We start from the raw sequence: 26834 nt of genomic DNA, 5'->3' as shown, positions 1-26834 counted from the left end.
GAAGAGGTTGTGATGGAGTCGGCACGCTCCTCCAGATCATGTCTCTGCCTTCTTCGCATCCATCTGAACTCCCCGGACAAAACCTTGTTCCCCAGGTCCTGTTTCTCATCAGGATTTTTTTCATCTATCTCAGACTCCCCGGACAAACTTTCGTGTCCCGGGTGTTGATCTTGTACTCGCTGGCTCTTCTCATCGTTCGTCTCCCCGGACAAACACTCTTGCTCCAGGTTTTGTTCTACCTTCTCACCTTCTCCATCTTGGTCCTCAAAGGTAACGGTTTTCGTTCGCGTATCGTTACCCTGTTCTTTCCGACCGTATGAAGTACTCACTAAGACCTCTTGGGGTTTTGATGATACTAGTTGCTGAACTATCGACCTACAATCCCTCTCGTTGACTTTGTGTTGTCACTGCTGCTGTCCACTCGGGGTCATCTCTGGTCACTTCTCTTTCTAACAATCCACCCAGCATCCGCATCACTTGCGGTGTGACCTGCACTGTTTTATCCAATAATGAGAGGCTGTTTATGTTCATGCGAGAGAGTTCTTGCTGGACCAGGTTTGAGCGCAGCAACATATCCAAGGGGACCGGGTCCTCCTTGGATAGGATCTTTATCTCGGCTGCTTTCTCTACAGGTAACTCGGGATGCCCCGGAATTGGATGTCCAGACTTGTCCAGACATCTCGTCAAGGGAAGCGTTTCATAAGTTTCTTTGTCCAGAAACGAGAATCCCTCCTTTATTTCTGCTTGATTGGCTTGCTTCTGCTCCAATCTTTCATAGAACTCAGTTTTCTTACTGAGGCTGTCAGCATTCTGGTGTTTATCACGCATTCTGCGCTCGATTATCATATGGTAGCCATCCAATCTTACTATCCATCTACCAATATAAATCTGATCCATCGAGTAGGTCTTCAACCAGGATAACACTCTGTTGTCTACGCGTAACTTAAAGGGAGCGCTCCCTAGGTATGCGCGGTATTTTTCCACAAATGTGACTACTGCAAACATTTCTGCTTTTGGTGCGCCATTTCATCTCAGTGTCACTCAAGACTTTGCTGCCGTATGCAATGGGACGGAGAACCGTTCTTCCATTCCATTCTTGCTCCTGATGCAATTTTCCTGAGATGGCTACTACCGATGCGTCTGTGTCAAGAACATACATGCCCTTTTCTGTAGACATGCCTAGCACTGGCGCTTCGCACAGTTCCAGCTTTATGTTCTCGAAGGCAACTTGTGCTTCATCGTTCCATTCGAACTTTTTCCCTTTGTTGCGCATCAGCTTCTGCATCGTATACACCTTGTCCGCATATCCTTTAACGAACTCACGGTAGTAGTGGCAAACCCTAGGAAGCTCAGGAGCTGTGTGTCCGTTCTGGGAGCCTTCCATGTCAACACTGCTTCTACTGCTTCTGGGTCCGGCCTCACACCATGCCTGTCCACCATTCTTCCCAGGTACTTGATTGAATCCCTAAAGATTTCACATTTGGATGGTTTGCACTTCAAGCCTGCTCTCTTCATGCAACCAAAGACCTCATCGAGCCGATCAATGTGGTCTTCCAGGGTCGGTGTCGCTATGACCACGTCGTCCACGTAACACATCACGAGATTCCCGTATTTCTTGGTCACTCTGGTCAAAGCCTGAGCCATCAGTCTTTGAAAAGTGGCTTTTGCGTTGCACAAGCCGAAGGGCACCCTCTTCCACTGGTACAACCCTAATTCGCACGCGAATCCGGTTTTCTCTCTGTCCTTCTTCCGCAGAGGGACCTGCCAGAAGGCAGAACCCAAGTCCAGTGTTGTGAAGAACTTGGCATCACCAACTTTGGAGAGGCTCTCGTCTATTCGCGGTATCGGGTACGCATCTTTTATCGTCACCGCTTTCAAATAGCGAAAGTCGCAACAAAATCTTAGCTGCCCCCTTTCTTTTTCGCCATTACCACCCTGCAAGCCCACGGCGATTTTGAGGGTTCTATCATGTCGTATTCGGCAGCATTTCGATTTCCGCTCGGCACGCTTCCGACTTGTGTGGCGTCATTCGTCTCGCGCCTTTTCTGTGCGGAACGGCACCTTCTTCTAGTTCAATTTCGTGTTCGACGAAGTTACAGCAACCGATATCCGCTTTACGTTTTGAAAATACATCTGCGTTCCGATTTAAAGCGTCCCGCAATTTTTCGAAATCTCCCTCACCTATTTTCCCTTTTAAATGTTCTATCTCTGGCAAAACTGGTTTGTCAGATTCTAGCTCATATGACGAGGGGCGTTCCGGAAAGTTCGAGCAGCTCGATAAGCCGTCGTCCGTTTCAGATTTCATTGAAAACAACTTATGAATAGATTTTAATTCATTAATCCTCTTTAAAATTTTAACTTTATTGGCATGATGAGGACAGTCTTTCACACTATGTTTCTTCAAGTTTTGTGTCTCCTCTTAGTCGGTCCAGATCGGCAAAGCGTAACCAAGCTTCTTTCCACGCTGGATTGAAACCGTGGTGTCCAGTGTGTTCAATAACACACTGACAAGCAGTCCGTTTCGCGTTACCGAGAAGCTCCGGCCTAAAATCACCGAACTCTGACTATTTGGATTCGGTACTAGACAAACCTGTTTACTATCGCTTAACGAATTTAAATTTCTCATTCTAAAAATTGCCCCCACAGCTTGTCCTGGCTGTAGCTTCACTTTTCTATCTAAAAAAATTGGGACCTTGTTTTCGTCTGTTATTATCCTATTAATTGGTTTCTTAACATACTTCCGGTCCGGGTTTCTAATCCGTATCAGACCGTTGTTCAAGTCAATCATCACGTCAAAATTCCTGACGAAATCTCTGCCCAATATGAATTGGTCGGCGTCGTCCAAAATTTCTACCACCAGGAAGCTCATCCAAAGATCCCGTCCTCCCATGTGGAGAACCGTTATTGGTGTTCTTCCGGCTACGTAGATCGCTCCTCGATTGGCGGCGGCCAGTCGGAGATTCGTTGGAATTAGATCTTCCCTCGTGAAGCCCATTCTTTCCCAAGTTTTTATCGGCATCACACTCACTACCGCTCCTGTGTCCAGAAGCCCTGTGACTCCGATTTTCTTTCCGTTGGTGTCGAGCAGATGTGCGGTCACATCTGCTTCATACCCAATGTGTACTGCATCTTGTTCCATCATGGCGTCATGGCCTATCCTGCGGACTTTGAGTTCCTCCTCACCCAAATAGATCTGCCCTATCTGGTCACTGTCTGTTGTTACATAAGTCCTAGTGTAGATACTGATCCCATCCACGTTCAGCGTCACTTGATACGGCCCATAGACCTCCAGGTAGCGTCCATGAAGTTTCTTTGTGCGAGGGCCACCCGTTATTAGTAGTGCTCGCACAGCTCTCGACTCAGTGCGTGGCTCCACCTGCCTCAGATAATCTGCATATGTGTCCAAATGCATCAAAGTGAACTCGGATGGTTCACTCAGATTTCTGATTAACTGGTGTCCAGCCACTGAAATTATCTTGCTTCCTTGTGGCGCCATGCCGAACCTCTGACCGGAGATCACATTAAGTTTCATGCTCAAACTGCTTGGTACTTTAGTCTCCTCGACCTCCGTTGCTTCGAAGGCATTCAGTTGTTCCTGCAGTTTCTCATTCTCCAGTTCGAGTTTCACTTTTTGTTCGATCTCATTCGTCACCAGTTCCTGCTGCACTCTATTTAGAGCATCCCTCGCGGCTGCCCTATAATCAATCTTGAAGTCATCAGCCGCAGTCACTGGTTCCGGTTCACGTGTCTCTTCAGTTACCGCTTGCATTTTCTTCGTCGCCAGCTCTTGAGGTTTGTCTTTTCTGCGTGCCTCCACTTCACTCAACAGGCGAGCCTTGCTGGCTTTCACTCCTGACAACGCTTCTTCATGCCTTGGATGCTTGATGTCTGCCACTGCATCCCAGAATTGCGGACAATCTGATTTAAAATGACCTTCCAAGTTGCAAAAGAAACACTTCGGGCCGAATTTTGCAATTACTCCTCTCATGAAATCCTCATGATCCAATTCTGACGCATCTTCGTCCTCGAGGCTAAAGCCTATTGCTTTCATGCCTTGTTTGTAAGTTGGGCATGCCGACACATGATGGTCTGTTGAACTGCAATTGGCACAAGAGCGTCTCTTGTCCATATCATCCCTCGGTTTGTACCAGTTGTTCCCTTGGTTTGCTGGCCCCATTGTTAAAATTGCCATAATTGTTCTTATATTAACCAGATCTCGAAGGAGGTTTCAATAAAATATATTCTTTTGACTTGAGCCTCAACTCCCCTGGTGTTGGCGCCTTGGTGTGTGATGCGTTGCCACCATTGTCCGAAGTTCATCATTCTTCACACCATCGATGAATTTTGAGGCTACTGCCAGGTTGATCCTTCTCAGCATTTCCAAGTCGTCTAGAAACTTGTCTATCGTTTCATCCTCTCGATGCCTCCGTTTCTCGAAGCGCATCATCGCCTGGTGCCCCTGCACCCCTGATCCAAAACGGTTTAACAAGATTTCGAAGATTTTCTCGGCTGTGTCACGCTGATATTGCTTCTTGGCCATGACACAGTTCAGGGCTGTCCCTTCCAAGTTACTGGTGAGTGCACTGCATTCTTGTCTTTCCGACAAGTCCTCTTCTTCGAAATGCAGTTTCATTACCTCTATCCAGGTATCAATACAGCCATCAGATTCGTCTTTGTAGCATCTTGGTTTCTTAAAGACTCTTCTGGACTTCTCACTGCGTTCATTGGTTCTGGATATCCTTGTAAGGAATGTCTCTAAAGACCTGTTTAGGGGTTCAAAGGCTGTGGCCATTGCCATAGCATCCCTTGAGTGTCCCGTCTGAGTGTCCTCACACCTTGTCAAAGGCTTTGTATTCGGTGCATCCCTGCAATCCGAATCGCCGTGAGTGTTTCCCCCTTGGCCCACATGACTCCTCCCTGGGCTCGCATGTCTCCTGTTACCGGAATCACTTCTCCCAGTCGCATGTGTGCCTTGCGTTGGTCGTTCCTTAGAGGTCTGTCTGTTCCCCGTTGAACTTGCTCTACTGTTCGGGCCCCTCTATAGTCCCTTGTGGCATAGCCTGATGAACTGCCCCTACCTCTAGTGGATCCATATGTCCTCTTCCTTTGATGGTCATTGAAGTTCACCTTCGGCTCCCTGCTGGGACCTCCCGAGTTCGGTTCCCCTTCTTTTTGTCCACTCTTGCTGCCTAGTAGCCCGTCCAACCTATCCAAGATAGCCTGAGTTCGCCTCTCCATCATCGCGTCTATCTTTGTGTCAAGAGTCCCAAGAGACTGCTCTTGCTGAATTCTTAACTTCTCCATGTCGTCTCTTAAGCGTAACTCTCTCTGTTCCGCTTCTCTTGTCATTCGCGACAAGTTCTTCGCTATGTGCTTGTCCGTTCTTTCTTTCAAGCGTTTTTTGCTCCTACTAACTTCTTGTCTATTGCGGTTTATTTCTTCCCGCAGACTTTCTCTTTCAATGTGAACTGCCCTTTCTAGTTCACTCATTCTTATGGGATCTGTTCATTTTGTTCTCCTATACTGCCCACTATGTTGTTCAAGGCTTCTTCTAGTGCTGCCCCGTTATCCACGAGTGGCGTCAATAGTGGCGGTGTAACCCTGTCGGACCCAGGTAGCTTCGTGCTGGTCGAGATTCGGGCCTTGACTCTCTGCCTCGACGTCTTTTCTTTATCCACTTAAGGATTCGCCAATGCGTTGCCTAGCCCTTTGTTTCTACTCTCCCCAGTTTGCGGCTCTGAATTTGTCATAATCGCGAAGCCTCTCGACTGGCCCGGTGTGTTTACCTCTTTGCTTATCGTTCTCACCACACCAAATTTGTCCATGGTTCCAGTCTCTCTTTCGACGTATGCCTCATTCTCCTGGGTCGAACTATTGAGGCTGACTTGAGACCAAAAGTCCACTTGCTCTTCTTCGTCCTCCTCCTCCTCCTCCTGGGATTCACCTTCATTTCCTGTGGCCACTCCCATGGTGAATGGAAAGATGTTTCCTAAGGTGTTCCTCATTCTTTCTGAGAACGATGAGGACGTTGTTTGTTTCTCAGTCCCGCATGCCATCATGGTGTTGTCTGTTGGAGATCTTCTAGTTGCCACTATTTCAGTTGAAATGTCGAACAGTTCCGACATCTCCTCTCGATCCAATGTCCCGGTGGAAGTGGCAAAATCATGGCCTTGTTCTACCGGAGTAGATTCACTCGCCAGCCTTCTGCCTCTCCCTTCCAGTCCATGTACTTCCTGGTTGTCATTCATGGCCTGGTTCGTTTTGACCTCCACTTCTAACATTTCTTTTCTCTCTTCTGAGGTCTTCTGACTCCTCGTTTCAACCATTCTGCCTGAAACCGTCTCCCCTTTGTCGGCCCGGGCTCGTTTGATCCGATCCACAAAAGGGTCGGTCATTGTTTTTCTTTGCTTTTTAGGTATGAATTTCCTAGAGCTATTACCTCGTTTAGGTATCCTTGACTTGTCTAGACTCATTCTCAATTTGTCATTTCTTAATGCCTATACACTCAATTCGATTGCTAGTGACTTTATAGTTTGACTATCAATAATAATGACACAACACAATAAATTTCACAAGATTCTATTAAATAGTGACCACGAATCCTTGTATGTTATCAGAGTACAGTTTGTATATAATTTATTCACACTAACCGATTATCGGTCGTAAGGTTTGAGGACTAGCACAATATGATGTTATCAGTCAATTTAAAAGATAGTGTACTCACTACCTAATCAAGCATAAATTATGTTGATTTAAAATCAAAAACAAAAAAAAAATTTTTTTATGACAGAATATTAATACCTCTATAAAAAAAAACGTATGTGTGTTGTACTCTCAGTCGGTCGCAGTACAATAGTCGAACTTGTATTTTAAAGAAAAAGCTTTCCCTGCTTGGTGCTGCACCAAACAGACAAAACTTTGAAGGCAGTAATTTTCAAACCCCTGATCCAAACCCCTGATCCTGCACCCCTGATCCAAAACGGTTTAACAAGATTTCGAAGATTTTCTCGGCTGTGTCACGCTGATATTGCTTCTTGGCCATGACACAGTTCAGGGCTGTCCCTTCCAAGTTACTGGTGAGTGCACTGCATTCTTGTCTTTCCGACAAGTCCTCTTCTTCGAAATGCAGTTTCATTACCTCTATCCAGGTATCAATGTAGCCATCAGATTCGTCTTTGTAGCATCTTGGTTTCTTAAAGACTCTTCTGGACTTCTCACTGCGTTCATTGGTTCTGGATATCCTTGTAAGGAATGTCTCTAAAGACCTGTTTAGGGGTTCAAAGGCTGTGGCCATTGCCATAGCATCCCTTGAGTGTCCCGTCTGAGTGTCCTCACACCTTGTCAAAGGCTCTGTATTCGGTGCATCCCTGCAATCCGAATCGCCGTGAGTGTTTCCCCCTTGGCCCACATGACTCCTCCCTGGGCTCGCATGTCTCCTGTTACCGGAATCACTTCTCCCAGTCGCATGTGTGCCTTGCGTTGGTCGTTCCTTAGAGGTCTGTCTGTTCCCCGTTGAACTTGCTCTACTGTTCGGGCCCCTCTATAGTCCCTTGTGGCATAGCCTGATGAACTGCCCCTACCTCTAGTGGATCCATATGTCCTCTTCCTTTGATGGTCATTGAAGTTCACCTTCGGCTCCCTGCTGGGACCTCCCGAGTTCGGTTCCCCTTCTTTTTGTCCACTCTTGCTGCCTAGTAGCCCGTCCAACCTATCCAAGATAGCCTGAGTTCGCCTCTCCATCATCGCGTCTATCTTTGTGTCAAGAGTCCCAAGAGACTGCTCTTGCTGAATTCTTAACTTCTCCATGTCGTCTCTTAAGCGTAACTCTCTCTGTTCCGCTTCTCTTGTCATTCGCGACAAGTTCTTCGCTATGTGCTTGTCCGTTCTTTCTTTCAAGCGTTTTTTGCTCCTACTAACTTCTTGTCTATTGCGGTTTATTTCTTCCCGCAGACTTTCTCTTTCAATGTGAACTGCCCTTTCTAGTTCACTCATTCTTATGGGATCTGTTCATTTTGTTCTCCTATACTGCCCACTATGTTGTTCAAGGCTTCTTCTAGTGCTGCCCCGTTATCCACGAGTGGCGTCAATAGTGGCGGTGTAACCCTGTCGGACCCAGGTAGCTTCGTGCTGGTCGAGATTCGGGCCTTGAGTCTCTGCCTCGACGTCTTTTCTTTATCCACTTAAGGATTCGCCAATGCGTTGCCTAGCCCTTTGTTTCTACTCTCCCCAGTTTGCGGCTCTGAATTTGTCATAATCGCGAAGCCTCTCGACTGGCCCGGTGTGTTTACCTCTTTGCTTATCGTTCTCACCACACCAAATTTGTCCATGGTTCCAGTCTCTCTTTCGACGTATGCCTCATTCTCCTGGGTCGAACTATTGAGGCTGACTTGAGACCAAAAGTCCACTTGCTCTTCTTCGTCCTCCTCCTCCTCCTGGGATTCACCTTCATTTCCTGTGCCCACTCCCATGGTGAATGGAAAGATGTTTCCTAAGGTGTTCCTCATTCTTTCTGAGAACGATGAGGACGTTGTTTGTTTCTCAGTCCCGCATGCCATCATGGTGTTGTCTGTTGGAGATCTTCTAGTTGCCACTATTTCAGTTGAAATGTCGAACAGTTCCGACATCTCCTCTCGATCCAATGTCCCGGTGGAAGTGGCAAAATCATGGCCTTGTTCTACCGGAGTAGATTCACTCGCCAGCCTTCTGCCTCTCCCTTCCAGTCCATGTACTTCCTGGTTGTCATTCATGGCCTGGTTCGTTTTGACCTCCACTTCTAACATTTCTTTTCTCTCTTCTGAGGTCTTCTGACTCCTCGTTTCAACCATTCTGCCTGAAACTGTCTCCCCTTTGTCGGTCCGGGCTCGTTTGATCCGATCCACAAAAGGGTCGGTCATTGTTTTTCTTTGCTTTTTAGGTATGAATTTCCTAGAGCTATTACCTCGTTTAGGTATCCTTGACTTGTCTAGACTCATTCTCAATTTGTCATTTCTTAATGCCTATACACTCAATTTGATTGCTAGTGACTTTATAGTTTGACTATCAATAATAATGACACAACACAATAAATTTCACAAGATTCTATTAAATAGTGACCACGAATCCTTGTATGTTATCAGAGTACAGTTTGTATATAATTTATTCACACTAACCGATTATCGGTCGTAAGGTTTGAGGACTAGCACAATATGATGTTATCAGTCAATTTAAAAGATAGTGTACTCACTACCTAATCAAGCATAAATTATGTTGATTTAAAATCAAAAACAAAAAAAAAATTTTTTATGACAGAATATTAATACCTCTATAAAAAAAACGTATGTGTGTTGTACTCTCAGTCGGTCTCAGTACAATAGTCGAACTTGTATTTTAAAGAAAAAGCTTTCCCTGCTTGGTGCTGCACCAAACAGACAAAACTTTGAAGGCAGTAATTTTCTCAAGTGGGCGTCTATTGCACCCACCGAGTACTGTTTTACCTATCTGCCTTCGGACTGCCCGAGCTAGACCTACTAAAATCCTCAGGCCAGTCACTTTTCACAAAAACGTATTGGGTTTCAATCCACACCAATGAATTACGCTCTTTTTAGTTTAGACTTAGTGTCGCGAATATCCGAGTTCGGACCTGTTTTGTTTTGGTCCGGTCTTTATTGAAAGGCAAGTTACCAAAGCAGTCACTGATTCCTAGCCTGTCTGCTAATAACCTAATACCTCTCCCTGTAGTCTTTCTTCTGTTTACCTAAGTCCTTTAATAAAATAATACCCCTCCGGATTGGCAAAAATAGGACCCTTCCGGATTGGCAAAATTAAGACCCCTCCGGATTGGAACCCCTCTGAGTTAGCAAATATAAGACCCCTCCGGATTGGGACCCCTCTGAGTTAGCAAATATAAGACCCCTCCGGATTCGGACCCCTCCGAATTTGAAAAAAATTTTGACCCCTCCGGATTGGGAGCCCTCTGGTTTTGTAAAAGCAGCTATTCGGAGATTTCCTTCTTTCGACTTATACCCCTCCGGATACGTTCTCCGATGCTATTACGCTTTTTAAATTAACTAGGAAGGGTATGTGATCCTTTCCTAGACCCTTCCGGATTGAAGTTAAGCCTCTTATTTGACAATTCACGCTAACGGTGAAGGGTCTTATCGCTAGCCCAACTTCGGCTCGATTAAGGTTTTCTTGTGCCTTTAGCCTTCCCTTTTCGTCTAGAACAGCCTAAAATTACTTTATTCAATCGCTATTACTTTTTGGTAGGGGTGTAAGGGCTTTCCTAAAAATTTTTTTATAAAACGTGAAGGGTCTACCCTCCCAAATTGGTGAATTTGCTAAAAACAATCTCAAAAACTTTTCACACTTACTTTTTGAAAAAATTGTCCCTATCAGTAAGCTCAGCTAATTTCTGATCTATTGGTACCAAGAATAATTATATCTGTCCAGTAGTTCCAAAGTTATTAACCAAAACGTCTTTTTTCTAAAGTCAAAAAATTTCTCTCTTATAGGTTCCGCCTAACTTTTTCCGCAATTCTGTTCTTTTCGACCTAAAAATGATTGATCCGAGCTCAGAAGGCCTATACTCTTCTAGTTCAATGCAAAAGACCCGATCCAAAACGCTTTAGTTGAAAAAATTTGCGAAAAACTATGCTACCTGTACCCCTCCGGATTGATGAATCCACCAAATCAAACACGTTAAGTTCGATTTCTCTGCAACCCGGAAGGCTTTCGGGAAGCGGGTTTTAAAACTTGTAGATTCACTAGTGGACGTTGTCCGAACAACTATTTTTACTGTCCTAACTCAAAAAGTTTAAAAAAGTTTCTGATTTTACAGTGTTTCGTACTATCAAAAATCGCGAAAATTCGGTTTTCGGTACCAAAATAGTTCCAACCACTTCCGAACTAAACTTAACCGGTTCTATCTTTTATAGTAGTGCAGTTACGATGTAACACACTACTTTAGCGCTCTTCTTTCCGTTTCAAAAAATATCGATATCTCAAAAATCGCGACTTGTGGGGGGTTCAAAATATTGCTATTTTGACCCTAAAAACCGGTCTGCTTTCTGTGTTTTTCACTGAAAAACGATATAGGAGTATTAATATAGGCTATATAAGTAATAATTTAAGTAATACTATACCCCTCCGGGTTTGTTTAATTTCCGAATTGAGGTGCTTAACTCGGATATTCGCAGTTCGGTGAAGGGTCACTACAGTGCAGCACTGTCGAGCACCCCACAGATTACTATCTTAATTTTTGTGCCAAAAGGGATACAAAACTTGTTAACGATACCCAACAGTCGATTGTTGTTGTCATTGAGCCCCTTCTTGTTGCTCCTTGTACTGCTTGCCGGATTAGTCTTCTCCCAAGACCCCTCCGGATTGAGCGCAAATCAGCTGACCCTTCCGGATTGAGCGCAATTTATCATTAACGTGCTTAAATGCTCAAATAACCCTACAGTAAATGCCTCACAAATGGGCTACAAAATTGATCGTAACGATCCTGACTGATATAAATGCCTGTAACAACAATATATCTATCAACAACAAACGGGAGGGTCGGATCACATCTTGTCTGGGGGGATGATTTCTACTGATTTTTTACTTTTTTACTGTTTTTGGTTTTTTCGGTTATTTTTTTATGTTTTTGTTTTTCTTGGGTCCTATACTACTTTTTGTTTGGTTTTTTATATATCTTTAAGTGTTTTTGGTCACAAATTTCTCAGGGAACGAGGGAATGGCCGATCCCCCCACCCTTCCTGATTCGTGAATTTTCGGTCTTAACTAGGTTAAAAAGCTATTCACGGTAATCGGGAAGGCTTCCGCGTTCCGAACTACCCTTCCGCCCCGGCGGTTTAGGCCTATTTAGGGCGTTAATGTGAGCATCCGCTCGGCGCGGAGTGCTCGTCAACGGTTCTGCCGGTCATGATATTAAAAGAAAATAACACCCAGGAGCGCCATAAAAACATCTATGTAACATTCGCCCGGAAGATACATATCGACGGAAAATAAAACTAAGCCCTAAGGTGACTGGCCAACGTCTAAACAGAGCTTTACATGCTTTTAACCGTCTCTACCAAGCCAGTACTTTCGGTGGTCTTTCTAACATCGGGTCGACAAAAACGTTACTGCTTTCGGCTTCGGTCAAAACACTCAAATTGACTAGATTATATGCAGAAATAGTGAGCTCATGGCTGGGTCTCAGTATCCCCAGACCACGAGGTCACTCCTAAAATCAGGGCTACTACTATTTATTAAATTATTCATGTTTTTGTTCAGTAGATAAAAATCATCATCTCCATCGAAGATGGATCAACCTTTTCCCCCAACTCCTAGCTTCTCATCTTAGCAGAATGAATTCAGATGTTAATTAAATTCAATTCAGGACATAATGGGGAAGCTAAAAGTTTATATAAGATGATAAAAGTTCCAGTCCCGAGACCCCTCCGGATTCTTGAATCCGGGGAAATAAGACTCTTATTCTCCTTCCGGAAGGCTGTCTTCCACCCTTCACTGTTGTTCGCAACAGCCTTGCAACTATTGTAGCGACACAATAGTTGCAACTCGGAACGGTCTCTGCTATTCCTGCAATCTGTTGTTGTTTCTCAATCACAATTTTCGTTGTTATCGCTATCGCAACTAATGTTGTTGTGTTTTTCTTCGGCTTTTTAACAAAATGGCCATTTCTGACGTTTCTCAGAAATATGACGTCATACTTCGAATTTCTAAAATTTCAAAACACCAGAATATCTTGACCTTCACCGTTTGACTAATTGTCCCAATAACGTTGTTAATTGCTTAAAACCGTCAATTCGGAAGGTTCGCTGCTAAAATTCCGAATCTGCTGAATCTGCATTTTGTCCATTCTGGTCGAATGTCACAACTTAGGGTGTCAGAAAAATCAACGAAAATTAGTTTGGGTTAAAAGATGTGCTCATTTTCTAACAAGAGGTTTAAAAACTTACCCAACGCTCTGCTGAACATCGAATAAAAATTATGTCGGCCAAACTACTTGGCTATCTATTTCAGTATGAATTGAACCCAAAACCCAGTTAATGATAATTTGCTAAGAAGTAGCCCGAAAAAGTATCATAGTAACCGAGGTTACAGTCAGGAGTCCCTTCATCACGTACTCCAGTCAAAATCCTTGGAATTTTCTAGATATGGAAGTGATAATGATAAAAGAAGATGACAAGTGTTTAAGTCCTTTTCAATTAAAATCGAAAGAACACGCAACGTTTCTCCAATAAGAACACGCAACTCGACACGAGAAAATATAATATTCAAGTGTTACAAAGAAAAAATTTCGTCGAAAGTTATTTTGTCATTCATTGTTCCGAGTACGCAAGCGGCGTTCGCAATCTGTATTGCCAGGGAGCTTCTCTGTTTTAAAAAACTGCCTGCTCTGGGTTCCTCAGTGCATATGCTTAGGTTTTTACAAAGCTTGCTCAAAAAAATTTTTGTGCTGGGGCCGGCCGCGCCCTGAATTTCAAAAACTAGCGGTTGAAAAAGATATACGTCATTTACAAGATCTTTATACTTGTCAATTTTTTGCTCTTCCGCTTCAGCGGCAGCCGTACCAGGGTTCCAAACAGACCCGGCATTATTCCTACAAGGAGCTAAGGATTCTACTACCGTTACATCCCACAAGAGCTGCTTACCAACAGCCCATGGAACGAGCGTCAAACCGTCTGGTCGCTTCTGATCGGTCCTGTAGAGGTGTCGTGGTTCTAAAACAGACGGAATGTGAGTAGAAGATAAATTCTGCTTTATAAGGGCATTCAGGTTTGAATGCCTAAAGAATCTCCCTGCACTTTTGAGGCAAGAAAGACCATGCCAACCATCCTCGGTAAAATATTTTCCGCACACGCATTTATGCCGTTCGCATATTTTTGAGCCTAATCGAAGTCCTATGGCAATTCTGAATTGTTGGTTCGACAGTTTTAACCTTAAATTTTAGCACGGGATGACGCTCAACCATTGGGAGCCAAATCTATCTTGGAACGCGTTGAATCTTTTTACGTCCGTTGGTTCGAGTCGTAAAATCAAGTCTACAATTTCGCTGTCAAAAATTGGTTCCGTCCAATTTTTTCGGATTTCATTTTCCGGAGCCATTTCAATTTTTCCAAGTTCAAACCACCGTTTAAGCGCATCATCATAGGTTCCATCCACATGCTCCAAACCAAAGATTTCGCTCAAGGCATCTTTTGCTCCTACTGCTGAGGCTAAGAAAGCGGGTAAAGCGAGTAGACGAGCGGAAGAAACGCCCAAGCCACCTTTGGCTGCCGGGAGAACTGCTTGTAAAAACTGGTTATCATCCATTTTCACGTTAGTGACATTGCATTATGAATTTCTTAGTAATTTTTTGTAGCGTTCCAAAAAATACTTTTGCAAAAAACAAGGGCTCGTACGCAAAAAATTTAGGAATTATGGTATGCTAAAGCAACTTTTCAGGAGGTAAAAACCATAATGGGCGTCTAGTTTGTCAATGACATCCGAGATTTTTTCAAGCTCCCAAATTTTTTCGTCGAGCAATTCTTTTCGGCAAAGCTCGGCGATTGGAGATCTTAAAATGAGGAGTTCTTCTTTTTTTTTTATTTTGTGGCATATTTTTCGAAATTGTGTTAAAATTGAATTATTCTGTGTACTAGTAGTCGGTCCCAAAAAACAAAGTTCGCACTTCTCAGTGTTCAAGCTCAGGCCGTAAATTTGTTCCGATTGCAGAAAGTTCTTAAGGTCCCGGAGTACTACCTTATAGTCGTCGGCTAAATTTCCATCATCTAAAAACCAGATGTTAATTTTCGACTCCAACTGTTTTACTAGTGTATGAAATGTTTCCGCAAAAAAGGGTGGGGCTTCAGGATCACCTTGCTGAGTTCCGTCTTCTGACATTATGACAGAGCTTCCGTAAAAAAGGTAGCTAGGTTTACCATACGCGCAATGGGTGTAATTATACAATTCGGGGCGATTTGAATAAACATGATTCAGCATTGTTTCTCTATTTAGAGAGTTAAAGGCATTCTTAAAATCTAGTTTTAAAAGAACAGTGCATTTTGGATTGTCGTCGCGTTCAATTAGGTTTCGAAACGAGTGCGCAGCTATTTCTGCTCCTAGTTTGGTACCGCATCCTACCTGTACCTTTCCGATAAAATTTTGTCGCTCGGAGAGGGCCTTGCTTCCAGCGCATTTAGACGCGATACGCCTTTTGCCATCTCCAATGAGGTTTATCAAATTAGTAAGCGATTTCAGAAAATTAAGCCCTGCACTGCCATTCGACTTACTAACAAGATCTTTAAAAATTTGAGGAATTATTTATCAGGACCTGCTGCTGATCCGTTCGGAAAGGACATTATCGATTTGTATAGGTCGAAATCGGTTACGAAAAAACTATCAAACTTTTCTGGATTTGAAGCTGCAAATTTGGCTCACTGAGGGTGCTTAGACAACAGTTTTTGATAGTTATCAGTTGAAAAAGGAGCAATTTTGTCATCCGAAGCAGCAAGCCTTGTTCCTCCCTGTAAATTTCCTTCATCGAGATTACTACTTATTAGATTTATTCTCTGCTCGAGGTCACTCAGAAGCGGGCTTGAAACTTGGGGATGGGGTTTTGGAAGTGACACGTCATTTGCTCGAGTTTTTTTATTTATCAAAGAGCTCATGCTTGTGGTCTGTTTGCGTTCACTTCTTTTCGGTTGCTCCAAAAAAAACAAGAACGACGTTAAAAAAATTAGCCATTTTGTAACATCTTCTACATTGTAGGCGATATCATTTATTTTGTCCGACAGACTTTCCGCCAAGGGAACACGCGAGTCTTTTGGTACTCTCTTGAGTAATCGGACATTTGAGATGGCTGTATTAACATAATTGTCTAGCACTAAATCATTACCTATTGTTGCTTTATTAACAGATTTTACATCAACGCATAAAGGACACTGAAACCATTGGGTTTTCTTAGAGTCGCTAAGAGAAATATTTACACAACTGATATGATACCAACTAGAACAACAATCACATCTAATCCAATTTATCAGTCCTGAAGGTTTTAAGCAACCTTTGCTTGTACACTCTTTGTTGTTTTTCCTCATCTTGACGCAGCATAAAGGTAAAAAAAAGGATTATGACTGGACTTTAGTGGACTGAACTAACCCATGATAAATGGTTAGTGGGAATTTTATAAATCAGCAAATAAGAAAAATAAAGGACAATTAAATTAAACTTTAAAATCGAATTATAAAATCAAAAACAAGGAACAATCTCACCCGAGCTCAGTAGGTTCAGTGGTGCACCACCAGACTCTTCAAGCCAGTTCCAGTTTCCCACCTCCCCACAGAAAGCAACTTGCCAGACCTGTCTCTGAAATCCCTCAGAGGGCGCTCCACAAACAAGCACAAACATTAAACATAACAAATCTATTTAATAAGTTTATCAGAATAATTAGGCTAAAAGCCCGAAAAATGTACTTACTATGTCGGCTTAGAAAAAACGGTATGCAGACAAGTGGCTTAAAATTGCTATTTGAGTCTTAGATTACCAGCCGTCTAATGTTTTGTTCCAGAGTCTATGGGAATGCATCAAGCACTGAAAAGTCCAAAATCGACAGAGCACAGAAAAATGGCCACATAACGAAATATTCAAAGAACGAACTAACAGTAGGCAATATAATTTAACAAAAAGACAAGGTTATGTTGCCGAAGATCGAGAAAATGGGTCGCACTTTCTACAAGGTCTACTGCCTGCACCATGAACACATGTTGCCAAAGATTTTAACGGAATCATTCAAAACACTGTTTTTAAAAAGGTGATTGTTTGTCGAGTTTCAACTCTAGTCGGTTTGTTACTCAAGGACATTTTGATTTTTCTTCTTCTTCTACTACGTTTTGTGTATCGAAATTTTGATTTTACGGCTGATTTAAACTTGGCAATAAAAGATTTTTAAATTATTCTACGTAACTTGAAATGACAAAATATCAAAAGTATCATAGTAACCGAGGTTAAAGTCAGGAGTCCCTTCATCATGTATTCTAGTCAAGATCATAGGAATTTTCTCGATATCGCAGTGATAATGATTAAAGAAGATGACAAGTGTTTCAGTCCTTTTCAATTAAATTTGATACGGGATACGTTTCTTCAAAAAGAGCACGAGAAAATATAATATACAAGTATTACAAAATAAAAAATTTCGTCGAAATTTTTTTTGTCATTTTTTGTTCCGAGTACGCAAGCGGCGTTCGCAATCTGTATTGCCAGGGAGATTCTCTGTTTTAAAAAGCTGCCTGCTCTGGGTTCCTCAGTGCATATGCTTAGGTTCTTACAAAGCTTGCTCAAAAAAATTTCTGTGCTGGGGCCGGCCGCGCCCTGAATTTCAAAAGCTTGCGGTTGAAAAAGATATCCATCATTCATAAGATCTTTATACTTGTCAATTTTTTGCTCCTACACTTCAGCGGCAGCCATACCAGGGTTACAAACAGACCCGGCTTTAATCCTACAAGGAGCTAAGGTGTCTACTACCGTTACATCCCCCAAGAGCTGCTTACCAACAGCCCATGGAACGAGCGTCACACCGTCTGGTCGCTTCTGATCGGTCCTGTAGAGGTGTCGTGGTTCTAAAACAGACGGAATAAGAGTAAAAGATAAACTCTGCTTTATAAGGGCATTCAGGTTTGAATGCCTAGAGAATCTCCCTGCACTTTTGAGGCATGAAAGACCATGCCAACCATCCTCGGTAACGTCTTTTCCGCACACGCATTTATGCCGTTCGCATATTTTTGAGCCTAATCGAAGTCCTATGCCAATTCTGAGTTAGTGGTTCGACAATCTTAACCTTAAATTTTTGCACGGGATGACGTTTAACCATTGGGAGCCAAATCTATCTTGGAACGCTTTGAATCTTTTTACGTCCGTTGGTTCGAGTCGCAAAATCAAGTCTGCAATTTCGCTGTCAAAAATTGGTTCCGTCCAATTTTTTTGGATTTCATTTTCCGGGGCCATTTCAATTTTTCCAAGTTCAAACCACCGTTTAAGCGCATCATCATAGGTTCCATCCACATGCTCCAAACCAAAGATTTCGCTCAAGGCATCTTTTGCTCCTACTGCTGAGGCAAAGAAAGCGGGTAAAGCAAGTAGACGAGCGGAAGAAACGCCCAAGCCACCTTTGGCTGCCGGCAGAACTGCTTGTAAAAACTGGTTATCATCCATTTTCACGTTAGTGACCTTGCATTATGAATTTCTTAGTAATTTGTCGTAGCGTTCCAAAAACAAATTTTGCAAAAAACAAGGGCTCGTACGCAAAAAATATAGGAATTATGGTATGCTAAAGCTATTTTTCAGGAGGTAAAAACCATAATGGGCGTCTAGTTTGTCAATGACATCCGAAATTTTTTCAAGCTCCCTAATTTTTTCGTCGAGCAATTCTTTTTGGCAAAGTTCGCCGATTGGAGATCCTAAAATGAGGAAATCTTCTTTTTTTTTTATTTTGTGGCATATTTTTCGAAATTGTGTTTAAATTGAATTATACTAGTAGTCGGTCCCAAAAAACAAAGTTCGCACTTCTCAGTGTTCTAGCTCAGGCCGTAAGTTTGTTCCGATTGCAGAATGTTTTTAAGGTCCCGCAGTTCTACCTTATAGTCGTCGGCTAAATTTCCATCATCTGAATACCAGATGTTAATTTTCGACTCCAACTGTTTGACTAGTGTATGAATTGTTTCCGCAAAAAAAGATGGGGCTTCAGGATCACCTTGCTGAGTTCCGTCTTCTGACATTATGACAGAGCTTCCGTAAAAAAGGTAACTAGGTTTACCATACGCAAACTGGGTGTAATTATACAATTCGGGGTAATTTGAATAAACATGATTCAGCATTGTTTCTCTAATTAGAGAGTTAAAGGCATTCTTAAAGCCTACTTTTAAAAAAACAGTGCATTTTGGATTGTCGTCGCGTTCAATTAGGTTTTGAAACGAGGGTGCAGCTATTTCTGCTCCTAGTTTGGTACCGCATCCTACCTGTACGTTTCCGAAAAAATTTTGTCGCTCGGAGAGGGCCTTGCTTCCAGCGCATTTAGACGCGATACGCCTTTTGCCATCTCAAATGAGGTTTATCAGCTTAGTAAACGATTTCAGAAAATTAAGTCGTGCTCTGTCATTCGACTTACTAACAAGATCTTTAAAAATTTGAGGAACTAATTTATCAGGTCCTGCTGCTGATCCGTTCGGAAAGTTTTTTGTCCATTTACATAGGAACAATCATAGGGTCGAAAGCCTAATTGTTGTGATAAACTTAATAAATATTTTCATATCTCGCAATGTCAAGATGAAATAGAGGAGACGCTCACTCTGTCTCTGGTGACTTGTGCGGGAAGCGCAACAAAGTGGCGGTAGTCAATGGATTCAGTGTGACCTATGCGACCTCTGGTGTCACTAAAACTGCTCGTGAATCTCAGTCGATCGTCTACCACAAATCGTAAACGTTCAGTTGCTCCTGTTCAAATGCAATATTTGTTTACAGAAAAAGTCTATAGTTCTTTCATTTTTTACTGTTCAAGAAGCCATAAAGGATGCTCTCTCTGAGCCTCCTGCGACTATTGACTGAGTTTTAAAAAAAGTATGCCAATTTTGTACCTGTTTCTGATCCGAGTTATGCAGCTGTTACTGTTTTCTGCTCATGTTGATAATCACTGGACTCCTGAATTGAAGTTTGATGGTATTTCGGAAAACAAAGGCAAATTCAACTCACAAACAGAGTCTGATATTTTCAATTAGATTTCTATTTTGTCATATCTTTGGGAAGAAAACCCCATACGTGTCAAGTCTTTCAGAAGCCTTGGTCAGAAAAACCCCGATGCGTCCCGACCCAGAACTTTTCTTGTTGAGTTGTACTCGCAGTTCGATTGCGAGAAGCTTCTATCCAAGACTTACTAGCTGAATACTTAATTTTCTCCTGTTTATATTTCAAAATCCTTATCTCGCTCAGAGCAAATAACAATGCGTAAACTCCTCAAACTGAGATCTGATGTATCAACAAAAGACAACATTCCAAAAAAAATATTTGAAAACACGTAGTCTGAAAATACTTCATAATGGTGTGGAAATTACCGATACTGAATGACTGTCAAAGCTAAAGCTGTGTCTTATTAATGTTCAAAATCTTATCAATATCTTCCAGCGTATCAAGCTTTTTAATTTTCTTTCTTCCAACTCTGCTGACTCTTTATCACTGAGACATGGCTCTATAGTGATATTAATTGCCATCAAGTTTTACCATTTAATGAATTCGTTATAGTTTCTCGCTGTGACAGATTAAACAATGTCCACGGTGGTGTTCTTATTGCATGCCGTAAAAGTTATTCTTTCAATATCATTCATTCCTACAGTTTCTGTGAATTCAGTTGTTCAATTGTCATCAAAAACAATCACACGTTTTTTGGTTTGATGGTTGTTTTTACTCCCCCTCTCAGCTCCGATTATCGCGTTGAGTCATCTACACTTATAAGCGTTGTTCAAAACTATCGTGATGAGGCGCTCAAACACATCGGTCACTGCCCGTCAGACCAAACAGTGTTTGCTGTTCTAGGAGACCTCAGTTGAGCTGACGTCTGTTGGAGCTCATACTATGAATCTTCTGAATATTCGATGCAATAATTTGAGCGCGTTTGATGATCTCAATCTGTTTCAACTTGTGAATTTTTCTACTATTTGGTCTGGTAATACACTAGGTCTTTTCTGGTCGAATGATCCACGGGGATTTCATGTCTATCGTCAGAGAAAACCTATTCCAATCGCTATCCAATTTTCGCTCATTTGCAAGTCTCTGGTGATGATTGTGTTACACCTGATGTCTCAAAGCAAATGTATTCGAAGGAGAGTCTTAACACGGAACATTTTTTTGTTTGTTAATACATCTTTTCACCAAGTTGTACTCAAATTCTCAACAAGATTTCCTCTCCATTTTTGATGTTTCTATTAAAGCAGCACTTAATGATTCATGCCCTAAAAAGAGTTAAAGAAGACTTAGTTTCCCTTATCACTACTCTTCTCATTCTATTCATTCGGCCAATAAAAACTCTTGAAACTGTTTAAGAGGTCCCGAAATATTACCAACAACCTTCATTGGGGCAGTAAGCAAGCTATCTGTGACGAGTCAAGCAGTAAATTTTCCAACGAATTTTTTTCTTCTGTTTTCCGGAAGTCCGTGTTTGACTATACTCTTTCAACTGTTTCTCCTGATTCCGATATGAAATTATCGGAAGTCGATGTGTCTCCGTAGGTTGTCAGTTAATGTTTAAAATCCGTTAAAAACACCTGTTCTGTTGACTCTGTTCCTGCTTTTGTTTATTAATAATGTACGTTGTTACTTTTCCCTATTGTTTGTTTTATTTTTTACTTTATTATCAACACTTGCGTCTGGCCTGCTGCCTGGAAATGTGTTTTTGTTACTCCAATTCTGAAGTCTGGGTCTCCTAATGATATTACAAAATACAGACCTATCAGTATCTTACCCCTCCTTGCTTTATGTTTTGAGAAAGTTCTCTTCAATCATATATATCCAAAGATTAAACAAAATGAAAACATTAGTCAAACTCTCAGCTTGGTTTCAGAAAACAACAATCAAATGTAACACAGTTGTTATCATATCTTGATGAAGTGTACCACACTAATTATTTCAATGTTCAACGTCTGCTGCTGTTTATTTTGACTGCTGCTGTTTATAGTGAAGCCTTTCATTCTGTTCGTCATTATATCATTCTAAACAAGCTATCAATGTATGGTTTCGATCATGATTTCTTGTTACTTTTTTTGTCGTGTCTCTGTAACCGATCACAGTGTGTTCGTATAATCGCGCAAATTTCCAATCCTCATCCTGTTACTAGTGGCGTTCCTTAAGGCATCATCTTGGGCCCGCTTCTTTTTCTTCTTTATATAAATGATCTGCCAGATTGTATAGAATTTTCCAGTTGTTAATTGTTCGCTGACGATTCAAAGTTGTTTTTTACTGATTTTACTTTGCTACAGCATGATATTGATTCTTTTAAAAACTGGTGTACTGCAAATGATTTATCGGTCAATCACGAAAAGTGCAGTCTCATTGTTTTAAAATCAATTTTCCTCGTAATGTCATGGTCAACAACCAGAATATAACTGCCTCAAATGTAGTAGAAGACCTGAATTTACTTGTCTCTGATGACTTGAATTGGATGAAACAAATCAAAAATAAGCTGTTATCATGCAACAAGTCATTTAACTTTATCATATGCAATTTTCTTTTCACGGTCTCTCATTCCACCAGGCTCATGTTTGTTAACATGTGTATCAGGACTATCAAACTTTAAGCATCCGCTGTTTGGTTTACTTCATTATGTTATATCCGAAAACTTGGAAATTTTAAACGAAAGTGTCTGAAACGGGTTATTGGTTCAATGCCCTGTAAAGACCAGTTATTTCTCACAAAAACTCTGCCTATTTGTTACCATCTTATTTTCAACAATGTGTTACTGTTCACCGAAATGTTACATAGTCTTACCGAGCTGCCGTTTTCTGCGTATTTCTTTTTTAATTTGACCACCAGCCGGAAATCCACCATCTTCTCCTCAATTCAAACAGGAAAGAAGTGGCAGACAGAGAAGTTCTTCTTTCATCGCGTTGAGAAATCCGTCAACGAGTTGATCCGTCTTGGTGTAGACACTTTCGCTCCCCTCGAGTTTTTCAAGAGAACAGTCAAAGAACTTCTTTTAGAGAAAAATCTGTCAACTTTTGATCAACTGAACTCTTCTTCATGGTTCTTGATCAAACTGTCAATCTTAACTTTATATTTTTAGTTTTTTGGCCTTAATTTATTCAAGGGAATTAGTTTTTTCATCATTATCATGATCTTTATCTTAGTAACCGAGGTTTTAGTCATGACTCCTTTCATCACATTATCCAGTCAAAATTATAGGGATCCTCTAGATATGAAAGAGTTAAGTAGCACAATGATAAAAGAAAGTCAGATGGATTGGAATCAGGCCAACCAGATTGAGAAAACTAACACCTGCACAGATTAAACTGAAGTTGAAAATGACTCAAAAGTACTGACCTGATTTGAGGTTATGAGCCTACTATAACCTTATATAAAGCTGCGCTTTTTTTCCTTGGCTCTACAAACAAAAAATTTCATCAAAAATAGTTTAATCATTAGTAGTGTCGAGTACACAGTCAGCGTTCGCAACCTACACTTCGAGGGAGATTCTATGCTTAAGAAAACTACCTGTCCTCGGTTCCACGGAAAAAATGTGTGCTCGAGTTTTTACAAAACCTATTCAGAAAATTGTCTTTTCAGATATTTTGAATCTACGAATTCAAGGGCAACGAATTTGTTTTCAAATATTTTGAATCTGGGTGGAATCAAATTAAAATTTAATTCTAAGCTGCTGATTTGACAATTATATAGTTAGATTTTTACACGGTATGACATTCAGCCGTTACGATCCAAAAATATTCTATTAAGCATTGAAACTTTTTACATCAGCAGGATCTAGTGTCAAAAAAATTGAGACATTTCTTTATCAAAAATTGGCTCTGTCCAATCTTTTGGACTTCGATATCCAGATCTACTTCACCTTTTGTTGAATCGAAGCAAAGTACTAAAGACTCTTCGTATGTTCCATCCTCGTGCTCCAAATCAAAAATTTCACCTAAGGTAGCTTTCGATTCTACAGCTACAAAAGCGGGTAAAGCTAGTAAACCAGCCTTTGGCTGCAGGGAGAATTGCTTGTAAAAACTGGCAATCATTATTCGTTACTTTTCTTAACTTAAAGAAGAGTTTTTAAAATTTGATTGCGTTTTTCTTAAAAAAACACTTTGCAAAAAATAGGACTTGTCCTCAAAACATATAGTTTCGGCAGGCTAGAGCAATTTTTTAGGAGAAAGCAAACATAATGTGCATCCAGCTCATCATTAACCTCCAAAATCCTTCTAGTTCAGCTTTTTTTTACTTTAGGGGTTCTTTTCGACAAGACTTGCCAATAGGGGAGCCCATGATTACAAGTTCATCCATAGACTTTATTTTTAACTTCGGACATACTTTTTCAAATTTACCTATAATTGTTTTGTGCTGCGTATTTTTTGGTCTGTCCTAAAAAATAGTCAGATTTTTCTACAACATATTCCTGTTTTCAGTATGTTTTTATGGTTCCGGAGCCTTTTCATGTAGTCTTGGGCTTGGTTTTGATCATCTCAATACCAAACTTTTATTTTGGTTCAAGTTTTCCTACCGCAGTCTGTATTTTTTCAGTAAAAGGCGGTGGAGCCTCCGAATCACTGGTTGTTTTCCTTCCACCGACATATGGATGGAGTTTCCGTTAAAAAATTTAATCCGCTTTACTGTAGGCGCAGTGAGTATGTTAGTACAAAATTGGGTTGTTCAAAAAAACGTGATTCAGCATAGTTTCTCTAACAAGCGAATTGAAATAAATCAATTTTTTAAAAGAGTGTGCAGCAATTTCGGCTCCTTGTGTAATACTACATTGTAGCTGAATACTCCCAAAAAAAATTTGTCGCTCCCAAAAAATTTCCTGTGACTTTAGACGCGATGTGCTTGAGCGTGCCTGAGCGTGTTGCCGATGGCAGTGGGTCGCAAACCTCCATCCTTCTTTATGATGGCGACAACTTTTGCCCCAAAAAAAGAAAAGTCTTTGCTGTTTGGGTTCTTTTTCTTCAACAAAAAAGTTTGGGAGCTTAGTAAGCAATTTTAAGAATATGAGCACCGTATTGCCGTTCAAATTACTGATAAGGTCTTTGAAAACTTGTGAAACAATCTTGTCTGGACCAGCTCCCGAACCATTCACAAAAAAATATAATTACTTTGAAAACCTCGAACTCAGTTACCAAAAAGTTATCCACAGTTTACGGGATTGGAATTTTATATCAGCCCTTTTGGAGTGCTAAGATACCAATTTTTCATAGCTAGGAGTCGAAAATTGAGAAAATTTGTTATGTGAAGCGGCCACTTTTGTTCCTCCCTTCAAATTTCCCTCATCAAGCTTGGTGCTAATTAAGCTTTATTCTTTGCTCGAAATCTGTCTGGGGCGGGTTTGAGTCTTGATCTAGGGACACAATTTTGACTCTTATTTTTTTGATGTTTTGATTATTATCGAACTCATAGCTTTCCTTTGTTCACGACCACTTTTTTGAATTATTCAACAAAAACAAGAAAAACCAGCCAATACATTACATTTTCTACATTGTAGAAAAAATCATTCCTTTTATCCGAATGATTTTCTGCCAAGGGATCACGGGAAATCATAGGTACCCTCTTGAGCGCTTAAACATGAGAAATTAGGATACCTTCTTTTTAGGATTAAATCATAAACAATTGAAGCCTTTTTGGCAGATTTCACGATAACAAACATAAAACTTTGGATCGTTTTGGAGACGCACAGACATAATTTATTACAAGTGATACGATACCAATCAGAAGAAAAATCACATCTTAAAACCAACTTGAAATTTGAAATCTTAACCCAATTTAAAAGTCCTGGGAGTTTTAAGCATTATTTGCTTGTACCTTCTTTGTTGTTTTTCCTCATCTTAACCGCGGACGCAAGGGTAAAAAGAAGGAATTTTACTGAACACAATTGAACTGAATTAAACCCTAATAACAGGATTGAAAATCATAATTGAAGGAAGAATGATTACCAAATTAATTTGAAGAAATATATGAAATCAATTAAACTCGCTGAAAACGAACAATATCATCCGAGCTCAAACAATCTCACCCGAGCTATTCTGGTTAATTTGCGAGAACTTTTTGCAGTTATTTGCAATGAAAATATGACAACAATCAGTTTGCCTTCAAGATTTACATCGAAATCAAAAAAATTGCCTATCATGCACAAAAAAAGCATTTTTACTCGGTTTTTATACAAAAAAACTTCCTGTACTAATTGCAGAGTTGCTACTGTTTTTAATGTTTTTGTCAATCTTTCTTCGCAATTCCTATTTTTATCTTCAATTTTTTTGTTCAATTTTTGTATAGTTTTATTTATTTGGAAGCTTCTAGTCCTTAGGTTCTTATGAAAACCAAAAAAACCACATTTTGACAATTTCTGTGATTGGAAACAAGAGAATAATTGGAATATTATGTTTGCTAGAAAGAAAAAAAAGCCAAATTATTTTTTGTTTAAATAGTTTCTCTAAGGGGATTTCTTCTCACCCGGAGAAGTCTACTTTGTACAGTTGTAAATTTAAAAAAAATCGAAAAAGTAAGAGTTGACATTTTTTTGTACCAAATGAAGCATCAATTTGGTAGATTTTTAGCGGGAATTGAAAAGTTGAATTACAATTGTGCATCATCATTTTTATAAGAATACAAATTTAATAAAATATTCATCAATCATAAAAATATCCTCGGCCAATAACTACACAAAAAACAAAAATCCAACCAATCAGACGTTTGAAAGTTTGAAAGTCGCGCCAAAATTACCACATAATTTTATCATCAGATTTAAGTGTCTGAGACATTCTATTTGTTTTATCATATAATTCAACTAAATTTATATTTAATTTTTTGATTTGTCTTTTTTTCGAACTTCGAAACATATCAATTGCTGATTTCGAAAATTTTTTATTTTTGTGTTAACTAAAAATTAGTTTTCGAAACTATAGTTTAGGGATCATTTTCCTGCTCCTAAACCCATTGAGCGGGGTAATTCTCACCTTCCAGAAGTGAAGTGCTTCTAATGCCAGTAGCTTTGAGAATTTAAGGATAGGAGGCAGGATTTTTAGACGTATGATTTTAAAAACAATTGGTACCATGATTATGTTCCGCACCTTATTTGCAAATATCGGACTTTTATTGCCATGGTGCTGCAACAATATCATGGTCAG

General features: G+C 40.7%; 1 protein-coding gene across 3 annotated transcripts in view; it reads right to left on the bottom strand.

Annotated features, from left to right (window-relative positions):
* The window catches only part of LOC134838937 (kalirin-like), a 364473-nt gene that overhangs the window by 156396 nt on the left and 181243 nt on the right, over positions 1 to 26834 (bottom strand). For 2 of the 3 annotated variants that reach the window (XM_063854295.1, XM_063854297.1), the window contains exon 1: positions 16391 to 16401. The exons of the other annotated variant lie outside the window; for it this stretch is intronic. The gene's annotated coding sequence lies outside the window, so the exon portion shown is untranslated. Of the gene's footprint in view, positions 1 to 16390; positions 16402 to 26834 lie in introns of those variants that run through there. 3 annotated transcript variants of the gene reach the window in all.

This window comes from Symsagittifera roscoffensis, chromosome 2 (genome assembly GCF_963678635.1).
Source record: "Symsagittifera roscoffensis chromosome 2, txSymRosc1.1, whole genome shotgun sequence".
NCBI lineage: Eukaryota > Metazoa > Xenacoelomorpha > Acoela > Convolutidae > Symsagittifera > Symsagittifera roscoffensis.
Note: the sequence above shows the minus strand (reverse complement) of the source record. Positions and strands in the feature narration are given on the sequence as shown.